Raw genomic sequence first — 25,273 nt, forward strand, 5'->3', positions numbered from 1 at the left:
ATGTACTATTAGTACTAGTTGATGGTAGAGACAGCCCTGAACGGGCAGGTACAAATATCTAACTATTCATTCAAATAGACTCATGATTCGTTTCTAGACTGAAGTGAGCAATGCAAATGGCAGAATGGGTGTAGACTAGCTTACCCTGTTCGGTTTAGAAATAAGACCAGTAGCTCCTGCTTCTCCGATGATTCCAGATTAAAAGACCTCGTGTCGCTCTCATGCGCACGTATTTAAACACTCGCTTGGCCTCTCGTCACCTCTTACCAAAGGCCAGTGTTCTTACCATTTCCTGTAGAATGCTTATTCTACACATTCTGAGCAGGAGCTGACAAGGTCTGCCAGGGTCAATATTTCTTAATCGAACGGGGTATGGTACGGATTTACCCCATCATTCTACCACGGCCTACAAATCATCCTTCTCCTTTTCGGCTCCCAAAGCATGGAATGCATTGCCTGCAAATATCGCTAGTGTAAACAACTCATTATATTTCAAAGGTAAAATAAAAGATCTGCTGTTAATGGAACAATGGCAGAGTCGGGGCACATACTGAAGGTATCAAGTCACTCACTATATGGAATTGTACTATTGTCTTTTGTATTTCTAGTTACACTTTTTTTGTATCCAACTAATTCCTATGTATTTTTTCTTTCTTCATTTTTTAAAATTTGTTTTATTATTATTATTATTATTATTTTTTACGTTTAGCTTACTGCCCCATAAGTTTATATCATCTCATATGTATTATCATATTGACAAGGGTTAGGTGGCAGAGCAGCCCTTGACTGAACCTCGCCCGCTGAATAAAGAAAATTTATTATTATTATTATTATTAAGATGAAATACTGCGCTTGACCGCGATGGTGCTTGACTTACGTGCGATGAGTCATACCTTTCGAGACGATGCTTGGCGCAGCGAAACCCAGGAAACTGTTGTTACTCACTAGGCGAGGGAAGGAGGAGAACTTGGGTCGGTGACCAGGCGGACATAATCTGCCTACGTGCGGCTGTTCCGTATTTCTTGTCTTCCTGCGCGCACGTTCCCCTCTCCATAGTCAAATTGGGCCACGCACGCGTCTATGTCCGGTCTTGTTCAAATGTTAGGGTAAAAAAACAGTACGGCACAAGGAACCTTGCTAATCGAAAGAAGCCCGGTCAAGCCATAAAAATGTCAGGATATAATGAATGAACCAGATGTCGGACAGGCACCTCAAACAAGCCTCTCCCACTCAAACTGGTCCCCATTCTTTCCGTTGAGCGGAACTCTGTCAAAAGAAACTGGGAAAATGAGGAGGGTGTCTTCCACGAAGGGGAGAAGTGAACTAATCACAGAACCTTCCACTTGAAACAAGAGACCCAAGATCAAACCGTGTTTGATCCTGGGAACATCTGCGATGAGCGGGGCTCCACCATGTTTTTCCCCATTTGACTCCATGGTTTTGAATTACCGGAAACGTGTCCCTGCGAGTTTCTGGCAATTAGCGATGAGGGATGTGCTTCACTGTGTTTTTACCCTTAGCGACAACCACATGGAGCTTACTTTGTAAGATTCTCTTTGCAGTCACTTTCACGGTTGTTTTTGTGTACGTTTCAATACTAACCAAAATATTTTCATCTTCGTTGTATATTATAGTTGTTACGAGAAAATAATCTACGTTATGTATTTTTAAATTTCCCTGCCTTTGTAGATTCATATTTAAACACGTGAGGTTGGGTCACTCTAATGGCGCACTGGTGGCGTCGTTGCCTTGTAATCACTGGGTCCCGGGTTAATACCCGGTGGAAGAACATAGGGGTTCGGATCCCACTTTAAACTGTAGGTTCAGTCCCCATTAGCCACTTAACAACAATAACAGAGGTCCCAAGTTTGAATCTCATCCTGGTCGTAGGTGTCCATCAATTTCATATCATCCATCACTCATCCTCACTTCGCGATTAGTTCAAAGTGACAGAAAAGTGACGTATAACAATCTAATTCGATCAATCAAAGCCTTTACAAATAGAAAAACGCAAAATGCTGAAGGAGGCCAAGGAAATAGAGAAGAAAGGTGAAGAAGACACAATAAATTGGAATGGGGGACTGAAGATAAACAAAGAATGGAAGAAGGTGTTAGAAAGAGTGGAAAGGACAAGAGCGAAAGAGGAGAGAAGAAGGAGTAAGAATGAAGAAAGAAAGGAAAAGAAAGGGAGATAAAGAGTCCAACCACATTCCAGATGAAAGAAAATGTTTAGCTAAATCGCCTGTCAGGTGAAAGTACAGTTGACAAGGGAAGGCCACCTGCTGGAATGTTCCAGGAAAAACAACTTTCTAATAGTCTTGTGTCTGGAGGGGAGTAATTTTTCTGTATATATATCGTGCTGTTTTGTACCTTGTTTCATTTGTACTTGGTGCAGAGTCTGAAGAAGACCTTGCTAGAAGGTTGAAACGTTACGTTTAGTTTATGTTTCATAATAAAATAAATTTCTGGCTTGTCAGCATATTCAGTTTTTCATATCATGGAAACAAAGCTTAATGGTGTTATAATTTACAAATAGAGTTTGTAGTTTCCCGTGTACGCTAGCTATTAAGAAAGCTATGGAGAATGCAGGGATACATTTAGTATGCAATAAAATCGCAAAAGTATAATACGTAATATGGCTACATGTAAGAAAAATTAAAATACAAATTCCTTTCTCTTTCACTGTATTAACAGTTGTTACAGGAATTATTTTACCATTGCGATTTGTATGTACAATCCTACACTTATAACGGTGCTCCTAATGCAGCCAAACTTTTCAGAAGAAACCCGTTGAAGTTTTTCTCGAAGTCCTTGATGACTGTGTTCTTCATGGCCAGTCCTATTACTATCTCAACTGCCGGATAAAGAGATTCGTCGATACTCCCTGTGGTTACAGTGCTCATTATCCTGAAACAAAACAAAGATAATTAGACATTTGCTCTCATTTGACAAGTTCTTTTAACCAAATACAGGGTGTCTACTAAAACAACAAATCCAAAATTCTTGGCATTTCCTTGGCCTTTTTTTTTCTTAACCTTTATTAACACGGCCAGTACACTAGACTCTCGCTAATCCGGCCCTCAATAGTCCGCCCATGTAACAAAATATTGTAGAAAATCAAAAATATGTAGTGCGTACAGCCTATGGCTCGCACAAAAATAAAATAAATCTTATCTTATCTTATCAGTAGTCCGGCCCACATCCGGCCTGTAGTCACTCAAGCAGAAATGACGCGCACAACAATGAATTATCGTGTTCAACAATGTTGTTAGTTAAAAATGTTAAACAATGCTATACATACGTACAGTATTTGAAATTGTGACTTTCTTACAGTAAAGTTCAGTACATACTACGGCTTCTAAAAGGAAACTCGTAGAGTACAGCCTGTATAGTCCCTATGTGTTTAAACTACATAGTAGTACGTGATTTCCGACCCTCTCAATAATCCGGCACTTCCTCGAATCCGGCACCCATATGTGCAAGGAATGCCCGGATTAGCGAGAGTCTAGTGTACTTAAGTAAAGTTGGAATTTAGTAATTAAGAAAATAAATATTGTTTTAGTGAAAAACCCATATCAAAAGTCAAATTATGATGAAAGGTGAAGCTGTATTTAACAAGATACTTATATTTGCTAATGCATCCCGTAGTGTATTTGGTAGACTAGCGAGGCTCTGGCGTCTGGACTCACAGCCAGAATATTACAGGGTGTCTATAAAAGAACACCGGGGTTTTAAACAACGATAACGCGCAAACGGTATTAGGTAACTCAGGCAAGTTAATTACTTTGAAATCAGTAGCTCATCAAGTTTTATTCACGCCGTTTAGAGTTCCAACAAAGGTTGGCAACGCTGTGCAGCGTTGACCTTGAAGTAGCCGAGCCCAGCCGAACACAGTCGGTGCAGTTCAGTGCAACAGCGACGACACAACAGAAGGCGCAGTGTGTGATATGGCTTGTAGAAACTGGACCGGCTATTACTGTACAGCGGAACTTTCGACGCGAGTATGGTGGTGTTTAGCCTTCGGACAAAACCATTCGTCAATGGCTTAAGGCGTTTAAAGAAATTGGAAGTGTGGATTGGAAGGAAAGGGCCTATTCCATGGCCTCCAAGAAGTCCGGACCTTACTCCCTTATACTTTTTCCTATGGGGACATGTGAAGAACATGGTTTATGCGGAGAAAATTCAAGATGTCAACCATCTAAGGCAAAGAATTATCACATCTATGGCAACCATCTCCCCAAACATGTTGGCCAGGACGTGGCAAGAAGTTGATTATCGTTGGGATGTGTGCCGTGCTACAAACGGGGACACATTGGAATTTGCTAAATTGTAAACAAAATTTGATAACATTACCTTCAAAAATATGTATTTACTTTTTCCTCAGTTTCAGTTTTGAATAAAATATTTAGCTTCAAACCCCAGGAGTTCTTTTATAGACACCCTGTATTATGTAGGGCTCGTGTTGTCGTCCCTCTATATTTGCGATTGTCCGTTCATAAATTTTATCTTACCACCATTCATCCTCATCTTTGCGATTAGCCAAAGTGGCAGAAAAGTGAAATAAAAAAAAATAATCAATCAGTCATAGTAGTAGCAAAAATTCTTGGCCACACAAGTATAATTTCTTGACTTTTAATTGACTTCTTGACCTACTTGTTCATTTCTTTACATTTTCTTGACGTTCATGATTTTCTTGACTGGTAGATACCCTGAAATAATAATATTTAATTGAAACTCGAGACTAAGTTCGCATGAGAACTGGTAGCATTCACTTGATGCCTGTCAGTAAGGGTAAATACCAAGGATATGTAAATACTTTCTCGTTCATCATTCAAATGAAATCCAAGTCAAGTTTTTACTCAGGTAATGATATATCTTTTACTTCTTACCAATAAAATTAATTGTGTGTCATTCCATTGTAATTTCAAAGAAATAACAGCGTCTTACAATTTAGCTTGACCACACTTTACATCATTATTAATTTATTTATTCATTTTATTTTGGTTTTAGCTGTTATACCAGCTCTACACCAAGTGTCCTAAAATATGTCATGCATGTAACATGATTCTGTTGCATCAAATTACAAATTGTTTTCATATGTCTATATTAATATCATCAAAAATCTAAAGTTGATAAATACAATTGTTATATCTGGTGAAGATATCAAATTACAAATTTTGAATATATATATGTCTATATTAATATCATGAAAAATCTAAAATTGATAAATTCAATTGTTCAATTGTTATATCTGGTGATGATATCAAATTACATATTTTGAATATATACAGTTTCCATATGTCTATATTAATATCATGAAAAAATCATAAAATGATATATACAATTGTTACATCTGGTGACGATATTAACGAGGATAAAGAGGTTGGGAGAGGTATTCCTTTTTTATTAGATTCTTGAATTAGATCTCTCTTTGATACAAACAAAAATTCAAAGCCGAAACTAAAAACAAAACACAGTCCATAATTATCATGGCAACAGGTCTTAGAAGATATATACATGCAGGTGAGTTACCATTCTGTGGTATCATCAGTAATAGGTCTGATTATTAAATAACACAAGAATCACATCAAATTACAGAAATTAAGAATAACAATAAATATTTCTACAACTGGGAAGAACAATAAACATTTGTACAACGAGTAAGGAAATTAACAACAATAAATATTAGCCCGTGAGCCGCGGTAGCTCAGTCGTTACAGCGTCTGACTACCATGCGAGAGACCCGGGTTCGATCCCCGGCGGGGGCGTTTCAAGCTTCTCCGGCGCCCACCCAGCATCGTATAAAGTGAACGTGGAGGAAACTCTGTGGAGTAAAGGCAGTCAGGGGCGTGGTGATGATCACATCACCCCCACCTTCGGCCGTGATCAAGAAAGTGTGGGGTCCTAACCCCATACCCCCTATACACCTTCATGGCTTGGTGCATAAGCACAGGGGAGCACTTTTTTAAATATTTAGCCCAAGGGGAAAGGACGTGTCACATTGCCGCTATGTAGGACAGAGGTAACAAATCGTTCACAGTAATGGCGGTCAGGGCATTGCCAACCTCGTCGAAAACTATCAAGAATAAAAATGCAGAGGAAGAAAGGAAGAAAGTGTAGAAGCAAGAGTTATTTTTATTTGTATTACTTCGCAGTTTTGGAACCCAATCGCCGCCACTGTGTACTACCAGTTGTTTTGCCCGCCATTGTAGCACATGGCCTGTGTGATGTCATAAATACAAGATGGCTGCCGCTTCATGCACTAACAAAGAAAATCGATCATTACTCCTTTAAGAGTGGTTTTTGACAACATTTTATAGACATATTTTTTGTTCAGAATTGAAAAAGGAACTAAACTGATTCTTCCACGCCTTCATGGCGTGGTGCATAGCACAGAAGCACTTTACCTTTTTTCTTACACTTTTCTTTATAACTCGCAATGTTATGGAGATATATCCAGTGAAACTATCCCATAGTGGTTACGATCCCACTTAAAACTGTAGGTCCTATCCCGATTAGCATATCTGTGCATAAAGTGGACTTAAAACAACAAATCAATCAATCAACTCAGGACTTCTGGCCACGGAGCGTGCCCTGCCAACCACTCCGTCACGTAGATCGGCGAAATGAGACAACAATCAGGAAAAACATAGAAAAAAATGCTGAAGATCAGGGAATGATGAAAAACACCAAGAAGGAGACAACCCCCCTTTTTTAGCGTCAGTATGAGGTAACAATGACTCACTTTATGTCGTCCACCTTCGTCCTGCCATATGTAATGACTTTTTTCGCGGGGTCGAAACCTATCACCACTGTTGCCAAAGCTTTCACTTCGCATACGCTCTCTCCGCGCACATCTGGAACGCCGTCTGTTATAGTCAGGCTAAAGGTTATCTGAAATAAACAAGACAAGATCAGGAACGTATCCTGGATCCCTCTAGCGGGAACCAAAGGCACACGCATACGTGAACAGCGAATGAGAGAACCTAATATTTCATTTAACGCCTTGTTTTCACGTTACTTACCCTCCTAAAACAATTGGGGCAATCCATGTGAAATGAACAAGTGAAGAGGCATTTTTCAACCTCACATATTTTGATTCATTCGAAATTTGGCATACTGAAATGGCCACTTGAGGTAGGAAAATATGCAACTTTGCAGATCCATATCTTTTGTATTTCTGAAAGTACAGTGTTGCAAACTGCGATTTTGGCCATTTTTTCCGACATCTTTTTTTAATTTTAAATTACAATATTTCGGCAACAAGGGCACCTACAGAAGTGTAAAGGTCTTGAAGGGCTCTTTTACATGACATGTAGCATGTTTATGCCAGGGTAAAAAACAATTGAAGGTGGTGTAAATAACATTTTTGTAGACATTTCCCCCAAAATTGGTATTTTAACTATTTTTTTTAAAAAAAATACATGTCATACATACACTATTACTCAATAAGTACACAAAATTTACAAATGCGACGCCAATGGGATCCGGAGTTATGTTAGATGTAGATTAGGTTAGGGTAGGGTATAGTAACAGATTTTGATAACTCCATTATTAGTGTGCATAGCAAAAAATGAAAAGAGGGGTAAGTTGATGGAAGTAGGTGAGTTTCACTCTGAAGTGCTTGAATTTTCAACGTAGCATGCACCGTTCAGGATGTACACTGATACGACCCTAATTGGTAACCAAAAATGCCATATCTATTATATTACTATTTTAATGTAAGGAACCAAGTTCCATTACAGGCAAAATTACTGTTTTGTATATTTTAACTTGTAGCAAGCATGCGGGATAAAAATGTTGTTTTCTGAGGACCAAGGGCGGATTAAAGGGGGGCGGGAGGGCGACCACCCCCTCCGAGGCTCTTGAGGCGTCATGGGAGACTTCCACCGAGGACCTACTTCATTTTTTTCATATATTGATAGATAATTTACACAGTTTGAATGAAATATAACACACATAGTGTCAATTAAGGATCATACAAGAGCGTAATAAAGGGCGCCCCACTTTCGAGGGCGACAGACCCTTAAGGGCCTTATTATATTTCTTCAATAATATGCACGGTTGAAATGCAACAAGGCAAATATTGTGGTACTTTCCGAAGAACTACCGTAATGGAGGAGATATGGGCGACGAAAGGTATGAGGCGATGAGTGACAGAAGGCGAATGAAGATAAGAACGACGAAAAATAGGGGCGACGAATGATGCGTGGACGACGTGACGGAGGGGAGGAACAAAGATAAGAATGACGAAGGATGAGGCCGACGAATGATAAGGGTGCGACAAGAGAGAGGGGCGACGAGAAACAGTGGCGAATAAAGATAAGAATGAAGAAAGATATGGGCGACAGAGAGGGAGGCGACGAGAGACAGGGGACGCGAACAAAGATAAGAATGACGAAGGGTTGAGGCGACAAATTACAAGGGGGCGACGAGAGAGGCGGACGAGAGACAGGGGATGGATAAAGATAAGAATGATGAATGATAAGGGTGCGACAAGAGAGAGAGGGGGAAGCGAACAAAGATAAGAATGACGAAGGATGGGACCGAAGAAAGGAATGAGGCGATGAGAGACAGGAGGCGAACAAATATAAGAATGACGGAAGATAGGGGCAACGAATGATAAAGGGGCTACAAGAGAGAGGGAGCGACGAAAGATAGGAGGCGACGAGAGACAGGGGCGAACCAACGTATGGATGACGAAGGAAGGGGAAGGGACGACGATAGCACGAAATGAACTTAAGGTGAAGGACTATAGTAATATCACTAGGGTGGATGGAAAGAGTCGGGATAAAAGCGCCCCTTCACAGGGGTTCTAGAAAATATTCCCGTCACCTCTGCTTCCTCACTCATTTCTTGCATGCACAGTTACTGTGGAAAGGCCGTAGCCAGAGAAACAGCAGCTGACATGTACCCGAACGCCACTAGGGTGATGAAAAACATTTAGGCAAACTACAACTATCAATCTCAGTAGCTTTCTGCAAGAGCAAATTAAAGACTTGAGGATGCTATCATTCTTCTACTGCGCTTCTCACAAGGGCTTTTTTTTAAGTTATTTATAAATTTGCAAAGTTGGAATGATATGTATCAAACACTGAGGCATTTTATGACATACCCAAAATTAGCAACTATGAGTGGTGAAACAGCCGTGCTCTTCTTGCCTGTTGGAACAAGACAGGTTAAGCTGCTCCACTGTTCCCGGCAGTCACATCTATTGTAATAAAATATCAATAGTTGTGAGTTTTGAGAAATCTATTAGCCTTTATTTCATTGAAGTTAGAAAACTTACAATGATTCGTGTGCTCAGCAAACGTTGTAGTATTTTATACAGTGCTATAAAAACCGAAGGTGCAAGCGGTGCTTCAAGCTTTGGTGCCTGGACCCCCATCCAACTTTGTTTTAAAAATTTAGAATGAATATTCCTTTATTTCTTAGTTCTACATTTAAATAAAGATGAGATTGAAGAAAACAATAAAGTATCACTTATTAAGTAACACAGACTTGTGTTAAACTTATTTGCAGCAGAAAGCCTCAAGATTGAATACAGACTTCGCGGGCCTTTAACAAAATCGTTTCTTTGTCCTGCGGTGCTCCTTGATTTATCAAAACACTAACTTGAAAAGTGTACCAGCGACGTTAGTTCTAATCTTGTACACCCAATACATTCAGACAGACACTATGCAATGGAAGATATCACAATCAGTGGTGTGGTCAGGATTTTCGAAAGGGGGTGTACGTTCTTTTGTAGAAATACTGGGACAAAAGGGGATTATGACTCCCATCAACCCCACTTTGGTACGCCTCTGATCACAAAACTGGAGACCATTTTTGAAGTCACTACTTTCATCCTGGAACACGCCTATTACACATCTACTACACTTGATTTCCTCACTTTACCCGTAACTGTGGCCTGTGTAGAACGTGCACTTTCGAAACTTTAGCCAATAACATATTATCTGCGGATAAACAAACATGTCAGATTTGAACAATGAGCACAGGCAAATTGAATGGCTAAACGTTGAACACGCTGTGAAACACTTTGCTCATGCCAAAGCACGCAAGCGAATGTTTTAGTTTTTCAAAAAATTGAAGACTAAAATTGGTAAACGCTGTAAGTGCCAGAATGATTCAAACACCGTTTTCCACGTTAAACTGTGAAATGTACCATGCTTTATAATGTGGTAAACGTGAAATGTGGCTGGTAGACCTCTAAGTAGTTCAAAGGGCGTGTAAAGAGGTCACTAGTGTGCACGTTCTTACTGGCTGATGCGATTTCCCAACACTCGATTTCAGGCTCCTTGCCCAGAATTTTATTTCGGGGGGGGGTGTTCAGCCCTTTTTCCCTTCCCCTAGCTAGGTGCCTGGTAATAATAATAATAAATTCTTTATTTTCGTTGACCTCTTTCCGAAAAAATATAATAAGAAAAATGCAAGAAAAAATACAAATAATCGTTAGAGTTTCAAAATTAACAGTTATATGTCTGCTAAGTACAGTTAACATAATTTATACATGACCAGATCACAAATGCTAAATTTGTAAAAAGAAATATACATTACCAAATTTCAATATTAAAATGAAGTTTACTACTTTAATTCATTAAGGTTGTACAGTGCTGTTAGGTACTGTTTTATTTCTTTCAGTCTCTTGTACGTATCAGTAATTTGTTTGATGTGTGTGGGGAGTTTGTTATAAAATGTTATTCCTGCAACATGAGGTGCTTTGTTTGAAAGAGCAAGTCTATGCGCTTGCATATGAAAGTTATCTTTTTGGTGTGTTAGTGCGTATGTAATTACTTTATAAATATATAGGGACAGACAAATCGTAGCTAGGGGGAGGACTAAGGAGGCTAAATATCTAATTTAAATGTTATTTTTATTGTTAATAACAGAAATAAAGTTATATCATAGTAAAAACTGGATTACATCGAAAGAAGTTTAGTGTATAATAGAGGAACCAAGTTATATTTCTATATTCTACCATTTAATCCAAGGAATAAATGGATCCACAGGTTCCAAAACTTAAAGTTTTCTTTGTGAAAGGTCACAGATTATAAACTTTATGAGTAAAATTTACCACTAACTGTTAAAGTCTTTTCAGTCTGACGTTTCTGCCGTGAGCAGACGACAGAATTCCACACTTTCAGCGACTGTCAGTTTGGTACACTTCGCAACATCTTATTTGACCGCCCCGAAAGAATTCTAAGTCCCAAAATCGTAAACTTTAGCAACATTGCACTTCGGCTCCAGGTGAGAGTAGCCAACTTTGAGTAGGTCCTTCCACTAGACGAAAAACGCTGCGGTGATAGGTTTTCAATTTAACACTTTCCATGAACTTAGAAACTATAAACCGCTATTATAATACGCAATCAAAAAAGAAATAATAAATTGGAAAAAGAACCTTGAAGGATATTTACGATTCTGCTTGCTCGACTTGATATTTTGGGGGTTTGAAACACTGAATAGAGTTTTTCTCCACCTGGAGGAAATTGCCATCACGTTTGTGCAGAAAGAAGCAAATTTGTGAGGAGTTTATGCGACATTTTATTTACAATACCTTGCACAATATCGAACAGTTCTCAAAAACATATATTTTGCACGACTTGTCGAGAAAATGAGCTTCAAACACAGGAAGGTGGGAGTCTTCATAAACGTCAACATGTTTTTAAGGGTTTAACGACATTAAGTTAACGTAGAGCAGTTGGTTAGGCGCTGCTATCCTTATTTTTCATCAAGCGTGAAAGGTAGCGGGTTCAAATCCCACCCTCTCCTCTTTCTTTTTTTTTCTTTTTTTGTTTGCTGAACAGATACCGTTGATATTAGAATATTTAAAAAATGAATCCGATGCACACTTGAGGGACGTCCCTTCTGCACATATTTCCCCTTAGAAGTTGGAGATTTCCAGGATTTAAAGTTAAAACTTTTCTTTTTTAGTTATTGTTCATATGTTGTGTTCACACACACATCATGATTAATTCACACATCACATATATGTATTCAGGATGCAAAATGTAATGTTATTTAAGTTATATATTGTTTGTTTTTCACTGACACCTAAAATATTGATTATTTGATTTCGATATTAAGTAGTGATGTAGTGCAGTACTGTAACGGAGGAGAGCGTTTAATGAGTTCAAATTGCTAAGATTTGTAATTTTATGTCCGTTCCTTCTTAATGACTGTTGTCAATCCCCTCACCACCATCTTACCATGCGTCTAAAAATAATAGTAAATCGCCAATTAACATAAGGAAATGGTTATTGCGACGGAGGCTGATTCGATAAGAAGCTACTAATAAGTATTTATATAGTGAGTGACAAACAAAAAATTCAAAACCTCATAATTATCGTTAATTCCTCACTGCTTTGTATCTAAAATGTTTGTCTTCTTTGAACAGAAAGTACGAGTATCAGATATAACAATCTTTCCGCACTAACTTTGCAATATTCGAAACCACCATTACAGACTTAGGTCTATGTAACTTGATTCTGCGCATTCCACGTGGCATGTGACTTCCCCCTATCATCGAAATAACTTTCTCTTATTATTTCCTTTCACCTCGTGAAATACAGAGACCAATGTTAACTTCTTAGCACGGTGGATAAACTTTACACCCAACGATATACTCCTGAAAAAAGTCCTGCCTAGGTGGAGAATCGAACCTACGACCTCCCTCGTAAGAATCAAGCACGTTACCTCTTCTCCAGGCAGCTCATGTTAAAATTTGCTACCAGTCTGAAGAAACCAATTCACACATAATATCATATCTATAATTTCCTCATGGCAATTTTCATGAGGAAACGAATTCAGATAAAATCGAGAAACGCTGAAAGGGAAAAATGATGAACATATCTATTGTTGTTTTGTCAAATTTTGTAAATTGTGTAAAATTTCCGTGTTTTGAGAAGTATTTTGTTGTTTGTTTAAAGTAGAAACAGGAGAGCGAAAATGAGTCATTTGAACCAGACCCTGTTTGACAAGAAACTTCAGCTTTATGTATGAAAAAAGAGAGGAACGTATGAAATATAAAATATGTGTGATCAGGTGGCAAGGCTGAATACCCTAGCTGGGTCTTCCTCCGCCTTACCAGATCCAGGTATAGACAACCGCCCAAATGGTAAGGGAAGATTTCTGCCTGTACCTCCCTTGCCGACTCGCCCCCCACTCCCATGGTTGAAAGCAAAGTAAGTATATAATATAGTTGAGAAAGTAGCGCAGTCTTCCCTCCCGAAGCTGAAAAGAGAGGGTCGTGGGCGGTCCCAACCCTGACGTCACTCACGGGACAGAGGTGACGCTGTCACTAACCTTCCCGCTGCATTTGTGTGAGGGAAAGTGAAAGTGCCTTGTGTTCCCTTTTTCTGTAGCTCTTGTGTGATAATGGAAATTTTTTTCCAACAACAATAACATTTCAGGAAAATGCCGCGTAATTGTACTGTTGCTTTGTGCCCGAACAACGCAAGAAATACAGTTGGACAGGCACGTATCCAAGCAAAAGTTTTCGGTTTAAACTAGATAAAATGAGGATTTTGGTTTCTTGTGCTGTGAAATAAGATAATGGGACGATAATTTAAGGAGAGAAATAATTATCAAGGCAAGACGGGTATACAAAGTGGGGTATAGGGGGCTTGACCCCCCCCCCCTCTCCAGGAAATTTTTCAGTTTACGTTAGATAAAATTAGGCTTTCGGCTTCGTCAATAATATGACAATAATTTAAGGAGAGAAATAATTACCGAGAAAAGACTGAGAATGTTCTATAACCCTGTTATTGTTATTAGCGCGTATCCAAGATGGGGATCAGGTGGCTCGAGTCCCATCAGGTAAATTTTTCAGTTTACACTACATAAAATTAGGTTTTTATCTTCTTGAATAATGTGACGATAATTTAAGGAGAGAGACGGAGAAGTACCCTGTTGTTGATAATATATTGCACGTAAACTTTACTGTTATCGCAGTGAACTTGAGCACTATGTTGGGATTTGTCAGTATTTGGAAGCTGCACAACAAAGGTAGCTTTACACGTAGGGCGATTCGTTGTAATTTCTAATCTCTGGAAGACGCGAGAGGGAATGTTCTTGAATAAGAGGAGTCGAACTACTGGCAACATCTATTAATCGTTTATCTGCGGAACATTCGCGGTGGCTCAGTCGGTAACGCGTTTGACTACCATGCTAAAGGTCCCGGGTTTGATCCCCGGCCGGTTCAAATCCGGGAACTTTTCTAACGATGGAAGCGGCCCCGGCGCCCACCCAGCGTCGAATGACATGGGTACCTGGGGGAAACCCTGGGGGGTAAAGGCGGTCAGGGGCGTGATGCTGATCACATCACCCCCACACACGACCGGATCAAGAAAGTGTGGGGCGTTACCCCCACACCCCCTATACGCCTTCATGGAGTGGTGCTATGCACAGGGGAGCACTTTACCTTTTTTTTTTACCTTTTACATTCTAGAATATAATGAGGATAAATATGCGTTAATGACATGGGTACATGGGGGAAACCCTGGGGGGTAAAGGCGGTCAGGGGCGTGATGCTGATCACATCACCCCCACACACGACCGGATCAAGAAAGTGTGGGGTGTTACCCCCACACCCCCTATACGCCTTCATGGAGTAGTGCTATGCACAGGGGAGCACTTTACCTTTTTTTTTACCTTTTACATTCTAGAATATAATGAGGATAAATATGCGTTAATTAGAACCATTCCTAAATAGATATTCTTTGACCGGACCTTGGATCCAATGAGAAAAATGGCGCTGTCTCTGACGTCATTTCCTTTTAAGCGTTCAATTCAAGGACTTGTTCATGATTTATTTCATCGTGTATAAGGCGCTTTACTTCAGTCTCCAATATGAAATCATAAAAACTGCTGGTGACTTGATTTCAAAAAATGTGTCCAAGATAACGAGTGGCGTTCCCAGGATTTTCGGAAGGGATAGTGGTTACGTACACTATTTTTGGTGGTCATCCTCATTTTGCAATCTTTTCCTGTCTTTGACGTTCAAATGGAGCTATGACCCCACCAAACCTCCCTTGAGCACATCACTGGAGATAAATAAGTAAGCATTTAATCATATTGGAAGACAAAACATTAGATGTGTTGGGAACGGAAGGGTTTTCACTGTGCATTAATTGTTTCGAGATCCAGCTGTATTCTAGAAGACTTACTTTGATGTGTGAGAAGACTGCGGAAGCTGTGACAGGCAATTTTGAACACTTGCGAGTGCTTAGGCCTGAATATGAACAATTTGGTAGGTTTCTGCTTTTATAAGAGCTGCGAACATGGGAGGACAAGGCACATTAGTAGTGTTCAGGCTTGAATCAGAGAGAAATATTCGACAACTGTCTGTGTCCAGTTCGCAGCCCACAGTTTGAATCTCGCGATGTCGAGTGGATTGTCCATCTCGTGTATGTGTAACAGGCCTCCAATAAAAAAAATGGGTAAGCTAAACAGTCATAAATACGGATGTATTAATTTGGGCAAGAAAACGCGCGTTCTAATTGTTGATCTTGGTTTCGTTTATTTTCCTTCACCTTTCTGCCACGTTTGGTTATCGCGAAAATGAGGATGAGTGATGATATAATGAAATTGATGAAGGGACCTCACAAAGACCAATTCAGGCCGGGATTCGAACCCGTGACGAGCGCGAATTCTTGTTCCTATGTGTTGTACTCTGCAGTGAATAATGAAATAATTTGGAATGAAAAATGTATCCCAGAACTAAAAAAGCCAAATGAATATTTTTGAAGAAACTACAAAAAAGTGTGTTTTGTTACCTGTTGATCCCCTCTAATATATTTAATTTTTGCCACCTTCCATCACTTTTTCTAGCTGTATAGATTTAATCGCGATAAGTAGCTAATGAGCTTATGGAAGTCACGAGGGACAATCATAAACAGAAAACTGTGTACTCCTGATTTCACAGTGCCCTGCAGATGCACTGGGAGGAAATTATTTGTATTTTCTTTTTCCTTTCTTTAGCGTTGCTTTTCCATCACTTTACCTAACTTCTGCCATGACGATGAACGTTGATTAAATTAAACGTATGAAAAGTGGTTACATGGGAACACTCATGCACAGGCCAGGGCTCGAGCCCGGATCCTTCAGTAACGAGACCGTGAGATGCAGAAATTAGGGAAATCAAGCAATGCATTTTTTTTTGGAAAAACGTTAATCATATACAAATATGGTGTATCAAAAATCCAATTGAAATTTACGTACCACTGAGTAAATACGCAGTTTGCTTTTCCGATACCCACGTATCCGAATAGTTAGAGCTTTCCACTCATCTTTGTTGTCGGCCGACCTCCGTGGGGGAGTGCAAGTGGTCCCGGATCGGTACCCGGTGGAGGCACATAGTCGTTCGGATCCCACTTTAAACTGTGGGTCCAGTCCCGGTTAGCTTTTATGTACATAAAGTGGGCTTAAACACCAAATCAATCAACCGCGGGGAGTGGTTATCACTGCACGCTACGACACCAGGAGTTCCGGGTTCGAACCCCTACCTCGGCATGGGTGTTTTTTGTGTTTGTCTCTTCATTAATTGTATTGTGCCATCTTCGCGATTAACCAAATGTGACAGCGACGCTAAGTAGCAGAAATCAAATCATTGATTGATTGTTTCATTTGTTTTACTTCGCTTTTCCTACACTTTTGGCTAATCGTCAAGATGGTACGATAAAATTGATGAAGGGACAAACACAAATAACACCCATGCCCAGGTCGGGGTTCGAACCCGGGATCTCTGGCTTAATAGTCAAATCAACATGTTTTGTATTTTCGAAAGTGGATGGGATTAACGTGTGCTTCTTTTCAGTAGTCCTTCCTCATTTTGCAATCCTTTCCTTTCTTTGACGTTCTATTTTTAGGAATACTGGGCCCTAAAGGGGGAGGGGGATTATGACCCACACCAACCTGTCTTGGGCACGCCACTGATTGCTATCCAAAGTGTCGACTCACCGCACGTCACTGCGTATTGCTCTTTTTTGCAATCTCCTGTGCAGCTCCTCCCCATGCTATTATGTAATATTCTAGTTAAAATATATACATTTTCTCTACTTTTTTGCATACATGGTCAATATGATATGTACAGTAGAGCGTCGATTATCCGAAGTAATTGGGGGACATGGGTGTTCGGAAAACTGGTTTGTTCGGATAATCGAACTGTACATGTTTATTTGCCAAAAAGAAGTACTGTACAGTAAATTTATTCATAAAAACAGGCATCTCTTTAAGTATGTATTACAAAGTAACGTACAAAGGCAACTTTAGTAGGAATATATAGTATGTGGTACAGTTTATTAAACAAAAATATGTACATATTACATACGCATTTTGCATGAACAATACACACAGTACACAAAATTAACGTTTAAAAAAATCCTTTATTTTGGTCTGTCTAAGCAAGCCTACACGCTTACGAGCAGCTAAGTCACGTACTTTTTCATTACAGATATCTGAAAGTGAGCGAGTACACAGTTCGGTTAAGCGGTCGTTCGGTTGACCGACGTTCGGATAATCGACGCTCTACTGTACATTTTAATTTATCAACAATAACTAAACCTAAAGATTTTGCTGGATTTTCATAATTGATATCATTGTCATATATTCGTCGATGGTAGAGGTAACTTTTAGGGAATGCATAAATAGACACAATAAAGAGAGAACCACAGAGCTTACCCCTCACATATATAAGAAGGATAGATGGAAGCATAGGCTGGAGATACCTCGCAGCGGTCCGTACTTCGTATTTTAACCACTAGATGGCAGGAACATAATTTAAAATGCATTATCCTTCTTATAGTTCACACATTTAGCGAAATGGAAGTCAAGGCGTAAAATTAAGAAATGTATTTAGCTATAATTATTTAAATATATTTTAGCTAAGTTGTTAACAATAACTTAAACATTTTGAACAACGCTTTTTATACATTTCAAAACTCCCGCAAGTACAGTTTTTAGTTGTTTGCACATATAGAAGGTGAATTTGCGTTCTATTGTCCCTGTTCGGGAAGCCATTTAAATACAACTAATTTTTTCAAGGAGGTATGGTTGAGTCGCTGCATTGCGATTCCTAAGGCCTCTTATTTACCAATACGAAGATATCATTTAATATTAGTTTACCCTAATTTCCAGTTTCGTATGTGCACATTTTTTCTTCCTTCGTTCATTATTTCTACTCCTTTGACTATAAGCCTATACATCTACAATTTATCTTGTATCTATATTTTGATTTTGTTTTTATTACGTCACTTTTCCACAGCGATAAGGATGAACGATTAACGAATGCCTGAGCCTGGCCAGGGTTTAAATCTGTGACCCAGGAAACGATGAGGCTGGCATGTGTGTGATTCATTTGTTTAACATTTTTCATTCATACGAATATGGACCAACGGTAATACTACTACTTATTATTATTATTATTATTTGATTTTTGGCCGATTCTACTGTCACGCGCGTGTCAACAGTAAGAATAAGTGTCAAATTTGCTCCTGCCACGTAATTCGTCTGCTAAGAGGATGTTACAAATGAAGGGTACAGGGGAAAAAAGATTAATGTCACAGAATTACAAAAATTGATATTTTGCCTCCTTGATATTAAAGGCAGTCCACACTAACGGTTAAAATGTCAAAACAGGCTAAAAGTGCTGAGAGACACATTCAGGCGCGGAGCGTCCATGTAAGCCGTGTAAGCCGGGCTTACACTTTATTAGTTCTAGTAAAATGTATGTTATTATATGGCAAAATTCCTAAAAACATCAAAGTTCAACTCGGCCCGATACCAGTCTTCGAGTTCCTGTTTGTTAGATTGCAACACTTCAGCACCATGGGGCATACGGGAACTCCCGCCTTCTGCTTGCGGAAAGTTGTAAGCCGTCTGAATGTTGCCTTACAAATTTCTGACCGCGAAGGAGCAATGCCTACCGTATCTGGACGGAGAAGAGCAAGGAATATAGGAGGGAGAAGAGCGGGCCAAACCCTAGGTTTGTAAACCTACGGCCACAGGCTTACAGCAGCGTTGCAAACCTCATGTTTAGAAAAAGTGTTGTTCATGGACGTCCGCAGTATTTCTTTCCACCAGGGAGGATTAAGCAAAGTATTTTTTTTTTTCAGGGGTTGGGGTAAACTTCTCAAAATATACTAATTCAATTTGAAGTTAAGATTTTTCTGCAACGCCCTTACAATAATTAACAATTTGATGTGACTGAAATGAAATTGTATGTGTGAAAATGGTTGACATTCATTTTTCAGGAAGTGTATCCTTGCGTTGCCCCTTCTGGACATCCATGGTGTCGTTTAAACTCCGAAATTATGCTACATACTACTAAATTGTTCTGTGATTTTCATATTATTAATATTAATTTATAACAAAAACATAAATATAAATTCGAATGGTTCAACCAACGGCATGTGTTCGACGTTATACGTGAAAAGTTTGGGAAAATTCAGCCACAACGAAAAGTGGCCCTCTTGTTTTATTTATATCCCCAACTTACAAACGACTTTTTACTTGTGCGAGATTTAGCACCATTATGCTTGGGTTGGCTTCACTGAATACGCGCCAGCGAGACACAGGTACAGCGCCTTGAATAACGTTGTGTGGAAAACGACCCAAGAAACTGGTTCCCCAGGCGGATGAGAAACATAGATGGCAGTGCGATCAGTCTCGGTGCTATTTTTCTTATGAAAGTAATGCGGCTTTGTTAGTTTTTGGAATATATTATGTAGATTTGTTTGTCTTGAAAGGCGGTAAGTGAATTGATGGAAACAGTTATATTTGTGGAGTGATTTGCAGTCACGAAATGGCATTCATTTGGAAAGAAAAATAAAATAAAATTAATAAATAAATAAGTAGCATGCGTAACACAAGAAGAAACATCGCAAAGTGATTCCGGACGTCAGGTGTTGGATTGTGTACTAGAGTTTTATTTTTCTATGTTATTAGAATATAAATACTTAGTATCCTGAGAGATATTTCATACCGAGGCGACAAACCACAAGTGTCGCTTGGAAGCGAGCAGTCCGTAATCAATGCAGCCTTTCGAACCGTAGGAACACAAGCTCTGACTGCACCGTTTCCTCAAGGAGATTTTACACCAAAGCGACACGGGTCCTTCAGTCCAAGGCAACTTTCACACCGAAGCGACACATGTTGCTTGGAAACGAGCCAATCAAGAGCAACATTTCACATCGTAGCGGCATGACGGGAAGCACAGCTTCTTGTCGCTTTGGTGCGCAATCTCCTAAAGCAAGACACTCATTGAATCGCGCATGCGCAAACAACAAACAACGGCAACATGTTGCAAGCTATTGAGGAAATGGCCCAGTTTGAGCGACGCACAAGCGACAAAGCGACACGTGTGACTTATCGTGTCGCCTAGATCTGTTGTTGTAATGTGCGGTTTTTCGTGTCGCCTATCTGTTGTTCCCACAATTAACAGCGAACGCTTGCCAATAGACTGAAGGCACCATGTCGCTTGTCACTTAGTTGGGAACTCCCCCTGTAGCGCGTCGCTTCTGTCTGAGCACCCTTCCTTTAAGGAGCTTTCCGACCGAAGTAACAAGTAGCACGCGAATACGCCATATGAACGCGTCGTTTGCTGTTTGGACCCTCATGTGCAATGAATGCTATTTTACAGTCTGGAAGTGTGAGTCACTAGTGTGACAGTGTGTCGCTTGTCCCATTGGTTTGAAAGTTTCCTTACACTCATGTCGATGGTACTAAGAAAGTTTTGTGGGGTTCCCCTTGTCGTTTCATGGAATTATCATTATCATCATCGCCACGATTAGTTTAAAGCGGAAGAAAAGAGACAGTAAATATCCAAAATACAAATGCTTCAGTGTGTATATCTTTAAAAGAAATGATGAAGATGATAATAATAATGAACCTAATTCATACACAAAAATTTAGTTGCCAAGAACATTCCACGCGTATTTTTTCTCCCGTATTATTAACGAAAGTCTGACGATAACAGGACGTGGTCGACTGTCTAGAATGTTCGTTAATATCTTCGCAACCACTGTACCAAATATCATAGCAATTATCACATTCATAGAAATGCTTCATGTAAAAGAATCAGACGTTGCAGCGAAAACTCTATTTACTTCCATTTTAAGCAGTCGAACACCAAGCACCGGGGTCAACACCAGCGCCTCTAGCGGATCATTTTCGAGTGGAACCAGCCAGAGCGCGCTTAACTGTGCCGTTTTCCACACTACGTTATTCAAGGTGCTGTAACACAGGTCCTGCAAGAGGAGGAGGGGCTCCAACGTTGTCGGGTACGAATGGTTGACTGCAAAGGAAATTTGAGCCGGTGGTGCTTCAAGGAGTGTTTTTTTTCCAGGAACAGGGAATTCTGAAGCAAAAATATAACAGGAAGGGGAAAAAGGAGAAACCTAAAAATGAGCGGGATACGGGATAACTACATTTAGTATATTTATAATACTATATACAACAATATTATTATTATTAAATACTATCCTGATTAATTTTGTGTAGCTACATTTGTGCTAATTATGATATTTACTAAGAAGATCAATTTAAGTGAATGATCTAAAATAAAGCTACTGCTTTACAAACAAGTTTATCTACTAATGTGACGACATGAATACTTTCCTGATATGTTCTGTTTGCTGATATAGTATATGACTGGCTTACCTAACCCATACATAATTCGTAAACATGTCTGTATGTATTTTGGCGGCGATGTTACTACGTTGAAACTTCATTGCTGTTTTTACAGCAGACGATTTTCAAGGAACCCGTTTCCTGTCCAAAGCTCGGTCACCCCTATTTAGCCACTGAACGCGTTCGGTTGGCGCATGCGCAGTTCCGTCCATGGTCTCGGCTAAGGCAGCCAGACAGTAGATACACATTGATGTGCTAAATTCTTGTTTCTGTTTTTAGCTTGTAGGAGAGGATAAACATCAGAAATATTAAGATCTCTGTTTTCCGTTTATGTATGAACTCAGCTGGTAATAATTGAGCTAAAAAGTGCAAAAATAAATAAATAAATAAATGTTAATGAAAGCTGAAGATTGAACCAATTTTACAAATCTTATGTCAAAAGTAAACCAAATATTATTAATTACGTAGTCCGTGATTCAAACACTCTTCGAACAGCGTTCGAAAAGCCTGTTTATGATCTTTTAGGTGCCAGATTTATTTTTACTGTATCCTAAGAAAGCACTTACATGTCATTTGATAGAAATTTCTGGATATGTCCCTACAATTAGTGAGCACAGTGACCAATTTTGGATCTGGTTTCTTTTTGTTTCCCCGTTCTTGTTGTCGAGGTATTGCTTTTGCGAATTCCATCTATTGAAAGCGGACTGTCGGCCCTGTGCTGTGGTGTGATAGTGAAGTACATTATGGAATAAAATAAGTGTGATTGTGCTGTGGGGTGGAGAACTTGTTGAAGACGCCGTTATCCAGCAAGGATTTTGCTGCCAAGAAGAAACTTGTGGATGTAGCAAGCATAGTAACAGAAACGAAAAATAAAATGCGCCGATTTTGTGATTCAGGGTACGAAGCTGATACTTGGTTATGCGGTTGTAAAAAGTATTCAGCACTTTTCTGTTTCCTTCTGTTTTCGTTGCTTTATTATTATTATTCATTTTATCTAACTTTGCATATTCTTTATCGTTACGTTATTCATTGTGATAAGAATAAGACTGACTTAATTAGAATTTTTAATTTGGTGAAAAATTCCAGGGAAGTGTTCTGAAAAAATGGGGGGAGGGGTCGATGTGTGTGGATAAATCACTAACCATGTCAGCCCAAAAATAAGCACAACGGGAAATAACCTTCATCATGATAGGCTTACACTGTTGGAAAGGTCACGCTCCGCCACTGCACATATTTAATGAAGTTTTAAACAAACGTGTGCAGGGGAAAAAACTATATACTATGTCCTAGGCTTACAGGGCAAAAAATATGATTGTCCATCTATTGTGTAGGAATAGATCGTCGCGTACGATACGGACTCATTGCGCAATATAACAACAATGCGTCTCTTAGGTTTACTGTATCGTTTCACCGAAATTAGTGACATCTCAGCCCTCACCTTGTACTTCAAATCATTCATCTCCCCAATAATAGAATACTGCTCTCCCGTCTGGTCCATGGCATGTCCCACTCAGCTCTCCAGAATCGATTCTGTTCTTAACTTTTTCCTGGCTATAGTTCGTTACAGGGTTCCCTCATTACGCAACTTTCCAACACCACATCTCCTGGCCTTTCTAAACCTACAGACTCCCTATCAGCGCCGTTTACTGAACGATTTTAGGTATCTTTACAAAATTGTCAATGGTAAAATCCGTTGCAACACGCTCCTTCAGGAATTCCACTTTCGAGTGCCTATGTGCTCAACACGCAACACAAATCTATTTTACACAAAAAAGCCTAGACTGGAAATTAAAAAAAGATCGCTTTTCCACAGACTTCCCACTCAATATAACGACCTCCCATCAAGTGCGGATGTATTTTCCACAGAATATGCCTTTCGGTCAACCATCAGAAGGTATGTTGCCAAATAATATTTAAATTGTGCTATCTTGACTTATTTATATTAATATTTTGTCTTATTGTGCTATTTTTATTTTTGTTCTTTTTTGTTATTTTCATTGTTACTGATTTCAGTGTAAAATGGCTACGTGCTGTATCTGGAATTTTCTCAATAAATAAATAAACAGCCTTTACTTCACAGACGCATTGTCGTCTCAGTTCTGACATTGTCAGTTTGAATGCAGGTTTTGTTGGTTTCACAGTGTTCGCCACGAGTGACCCAGAAGTGGATAATTTTGGAAGAACAAAGAAGAGGCGAGTGATGTTAGAAAGAAAATGCTGTGTAGTACTCATGAAACAGGGACAGACTGCAAGTGCTCTCGTTTGAAATGCTTTGCGGTGATACCTCCTACAGAAAGAAATAACATAATTGTGCAATTTAATAGAATGAACAATTATAATGCACAAAACTCTTATCTAGGGGGTTTAATTACTGTTAACGATGTTTTACGAAGAAAGCCAAGACAAAATCAGGATGACGCCAATTTACATACACATTCATACAGTTACAAAATCCTTGTACTTTGAGGTGGTGTAATGGCTGAGTTACCTGTTTGTTACAAGGCATTTGTGGATTTACATGGTGTCAGTGCAAGGCGTGTACAGACAATTCAGTCTAAACTAGCACTGACAGGTTCTGTTGGTAAAGATGAGCGTGGGAAGAATAAAACTAGACCAAACAAATTAAAACGGGAAACTCTGAATGCCATATACAGTAATCAGGTTCTTGTATTATCTTGTCCACATCAGAAAACGTTTAAAAACTGTTACAGTGACTTACCCGATCAGGGGCCATTCCTACATGGAGTGTGGTCGAAACATGTCTCTAATAAATCAGAAAATTAGACCTGAAGTTCCTGCAGATTGGAGTGACAACATTAGAGCTGCAAGACAGAAACCAAGTCCTTTCATTGTGGAAGATTGTGACCAAAGTTTATTTAGAAGTTGGGGCGATTTCTTTCATGGTACCTTCAAACCAAAGTGCCCGTTCCCTACAAGACCAATCCTTGAGCTGCAGATTGAACACACTCAACCTCAACTTGTATTACACAGGAACACATATAACGGCGCTTGGTCTTCAAGTGTGATAACACTTGAAAAACGCAAGAGAAACATCCAGCCTTAGTTAGAAGAAGGTGAATTTGTGTATCCATCAAGAAAATATGGTATGGCACTTCCAATTTCTCTTGAAAAATATAAAGACTTGCAAGACTTGAAGAAATTCTGTGGACAATATGCAAGGTTCTATGAAGAACTTCCTCATAGTGATAAATGAGTGACTTTATGCATTTGCATTTTGTTCGTGTATTTCACAAAGCATTCATATTCTTTATTAAGGTATTTTACAATTCAAATGGACATTCACCTTTCTTTGCTTTTTTTCTGTGCGAATAATGGACATTCATCATTTTCACCTGCAAAATGTGCATTATGAACGAATTTTGCCAAAAATGTGTTCTTCGTCTTTACATTATTAGACACACTGTTATATAATTAGTTAAACAATACAATGCTTCAGATTATGTAAAACTTTCATACAGTGCTAAGCCATATTGTAGATGTAAGAGCGTTTCAAACATTAAAATTCATTTAACTCCATTCCAGTTTCTTGTGACATTCATCTTTTTTCCCCTGTACCCTTCAAATCATAAGAACAGATGAAGACGAGAAAATGCAAGTTTTTGACTAGTGGGAATGAATGTACAGGTAA

The sequence above is a fragment of the Lepisma saccharinum genome, chromosome 10, assembly GCF_977018435.1.
Source record: "Lepisma saccharinum chromosome 10, izLepSacc3.1, whole genome shotgun sequence".
Classification (NCBI taxonomy): domain Eukaryota; kingdom Metazoa; phylum Arthropoda; class Insecta; order Zygentoma; family Lepismatidae; genus Lepisma; species Lepisma saccharinum.